Here is a 3,896-nt window from a genome sequence, read left to right on the forward strand (position 1 = left end):
GTGGTACGGGCATGGGGGAACGCTGAACCCGGAGACAGGGGACTGTGTTTACCGGGGCAAAATAATTAAACCCACCCAAGCCCTTATTGACGCAATGAGGGATGCTCAAGAGGGGAAGATCAAGTTCAACAGAGAGAATGACGCGCTGACAAAAGCCCTCGGGAATCCTGAACACGGAGGACGTGTACGAGGCATGGGGCACATTCCGTGGAAAATAGGGTTCCCCCAGAACGATGACCCGTACGGTTACAGAAGCCGGAAGAGAAAGATGGATCGGGAAGCAGATGTTGTGGCGCGGTTGGCATCGGAAATGGATGTGATGAAGAAAACCGTGAGTGTACTAGTAGCCGAACGAGATGCAGCTCGGGCGCAGCATGAAGATCATCCAGCGGATCTCAGAAGCCAGCAGTGGAGAAGCAGTGTGGCCTCCACGGAGGCCCCACCGGCTGGTGCAGATGCACCGACGATCGAAATTACTGCACCGGAGCCTCTGGTGGTCGAAATTACTGCACCGGAGCCTCCTCGCTACCCCGTGGACGATATAAAGGAGATGAAAGAATGTCATCTGTATTATCCTATCGGGAACATGTCCATGAAGGTAGCCATCGGCAGTGCTTTACCATGTTTACCTGGAGCACTCCACCACAACAACCCCATTCAAGATGGCTATGCTCGTGTCACGGTGGAGGACATAGTCCAAGGGTTTGAGGACCTGGAGATTGACATTGCTACACCTGAAGGGGAGAAAAGACTTGGAGATGTCAAGCGCCATTTCATTCTATGGAAAAAGAAGTTTATCAAGTTTCCAGGCGAGGCGCCAAGGACAACAAGTCCACCCCCCTACGGTGGTGGTGGTGGCGGTGGCGGTGGTGGTGGTGGTGGTGGTGGTGGCGGTTCACCTACACCTCAGTCACGTCAGCCGACGCCCCCCAGTCCACAACGTCCGGCGGGTGATCAGACGCCGCCCCCCAGTCCTCGTCCGGCGGGTGATCAGACGCCGCCCCCCAATCCACCTCCGGCAAAGAAGCAGAAGCAGTCCTGGATTATTAACCCGAACCCTTATGTACCTAAGACCACAAAGGTACCGGAGCCATCACTGAAGCCTCTCCCCACAAGGCCTTGGGAACGTAGTGCCGAGGAAACTGCCGCGGCCGCGGCTGCTGATCATGAGAAATGGAAGGCGGACTGCAAGAAGAAAAGAGAGCCTGAGCCCAAGCCAGTATTTTCTGATGAGCAAAAGAAGTGGGCTAAGTCATTTTTGAGCACACCGTCCCAAGCCGCGAAGAATCTGCCTGACGACTATGCACGTGAACTTCGTAGGCAGGCACTCATGTTGAAGGAGAAGAAAGAGCGGGCGGAGAACCAGGAGAACAAAGCCTTGGAGGAGGCCGAGAAAACGGAATTAGAAAGTAAAAAAAGCGGGAAACGAGTTGCCCAGCTCGGGGAACAAAGTAAACAATCGATTGCCCCGCTTATAGTGAAAGCCGCCGGTCCGGATGACCCCGATATCATAGCAGCTGCGGCAGCACATGGATTGACTGTAATGAGTGCCAGAGAACAAGCGGCCAACTTAGGTATTACTCTTCGTGAACTGTTAGGCCTTGATGAGGCGCCAGTGAAGGAGGTAGTAATTACATATGTGAAGAATGGGCCTCTCGTCGAGCCTGCGCAGGAAGAGGATCTACCTCCACAAATGAAAGGTCTGCTGAAATGGTACAAGGGTTACATAAAAAATAAAAACGCCAAAGAATATATTTATGCGGAAGTTAGATATGAGCATCACTTCAAACATTACTATGTACAAATTCATCTGAGTGAATTGTTCCAGCTTTTCAATCTGCGCGAGCTCGACAAATCTATCATCAGTTGCTACGTTCTGTAAGTGATTTATTTCTACCCCATCTCGTTCATATTGCCTGCACTATATATATGTCCTAACTATATTGTTGTGTCCGCTATTATACATGCAGAATGAAGATTAAGGAATGCAGAGTAAGGAACATCCATGATGTTGGGTTCATTGACCCACACATCGTTAATGGATATGTGTTGGAGCATCACCCCGCCGACATGGAGGCAGACCTGGCAGTTTCTTACAAAGCAGGAACTCAAAAGTGATATTCTATTTCCTTACCATTTTGGGTGAGTGTTTCTGTCTTGAGCACATTCTCTTTTGTTTACTCCATGCATGGTATGTGGCCGGCTAATCGATGAGTTATGCATGACGTACTGTGCATGTATCGTGTCCGCAGGTTCCACTGGATTCTGCTAGTAATTAAAGTTGACACCTCAGAATGTCTCGTCCACGACTCTCTGAATAAGGATCCAAAGCTTTGGGTCGACATGAGAAGAATGCTGCAGAAGTAATTATTTTCATTCATTTGCGCTCTATATCGATCGGCCTATTTCGTTCATTTCCTAATATCAAGTAACTAATAACTCTCTTGTTCATTTAATTTTCTTTGCCTCGTAGGGTTTGGAGACGGTTCGTAGATACAAAGGTCAGTGAATTCAAAAAAGAGCTAGAATTCAAAAGGGCAAAGGCTAAGAATGGTGAGGATATTCAGCCAGCGGGGACCAATCTATGTGCATACTATGTCTGTGAGATGATCCGGAGATACACCTCTGAGCGGGTTCCAAGTGATACCAATGCTCAGAGGAATAACCTCCGGATGATGCTTAGTCCAGAAGCTCGCTTCCGACCACTTCAAGAGGAACTAGCTGGATGGTTCAGGAGGGAAGTCCTCCATCCTAAAGGAGAACACCATTACGAGGACGTAGAACTTTATATGCATTAAATTATGTATGGAAACTTGTTCAAAATTGTATATGGTCATCCGATGATATTGAATATATATTGTATATTCCTCTTGAATTCTTTTTGGTTCTAATTTCAAATTTATTTGAAATTGTACATTCATATGCATGTATGTAGTACCGTAGAATATGTGAAACTCCTTCAAAATTAAAATAAAGCACAAAAGAAATAAAACAATACAAATTAAACAGAAAACAGGTTTAGGGGGGGGGGCTAAAACCCTAAACCTGCGGCGGCCTTTAGTCGCGGTTGGCCAGAAGAACCGCGACTAAAGGTCCTCCGCCCCGACGGCCGCCTGGCGCCCACGTGGACGGGCCTTTAGTCGCGGTTCTTAAGCAACCGCGACTAAAGGGTGGGGCCTTTAGTCGCGCCCGTTCGGTCGCGGTTGCGCAACCGCGACTAATGGCAGTTGCGAACCGCGACCAAAGGCCCTTTTTCCACCAGTGTAATGGATGCAATTGGTCCCGACTTATAAAGTAATATCTAGAAATGTCTGGAAGTAGTTTTTATAATCTTCCATTTAAGACTATTCTATATGTATTTGCAAAAAAAACATTCATGTGTTTTTTTAGGGAGAAAACATTATGTATGTGTAGTTTCAAATATAAACATGTGAATCAATGCCCGCATCACTCGACGGTCAATGTGGTGGTTCGTGCTTGAAACGAGGCTTTTGTTCTTCTCTGGAGCTTGAGGCGATGACCTGGGAGCTCCCCGTCTCCAGCAGCCCAGTACTGTCGCAACGAACTAAGGGCTCTTTCGATTCAAATGAATTTTATAGGATTTCAGACGAATTAAAATCTTTAGGATTTTTTTCTATGTTGGTCCTTTGATTCATAGGATTAAATCTCATAGGGTTTTTTTTCTATGGAATCTTTTGTACTACATTTCATAGGAAATCTAACATCCACTCCAACCACTTTTTACAATTTCTTTGTTTTTCCTGTGCCAGCAAACACTCATTGCTAATCCTATAAGATTCAAATGAGCATGCCACTCCAACCCTATACTTTTCCTATTCCTGCGTTTTTAATGAGGCCGTAAACTGGGTCGTGCGGATAGTGAATGAGAATGCAAA

This window comes from Triticum dicoccoides, chromosome 7B, assembly GCF_002162155.2.
Source record: "Triticum dicoccoides isolate Atlit2015 ecotype Zavitan chromosome 7B, WEW_v2.0, whole genome shotgun sequence".
NCBI classification, from domain to species: Eukaryota; Viridiplantae; Streptophyta; class Magnoliopsida; order Poales; family Poaceae; genus Triticum; species Triticum dicoccoides.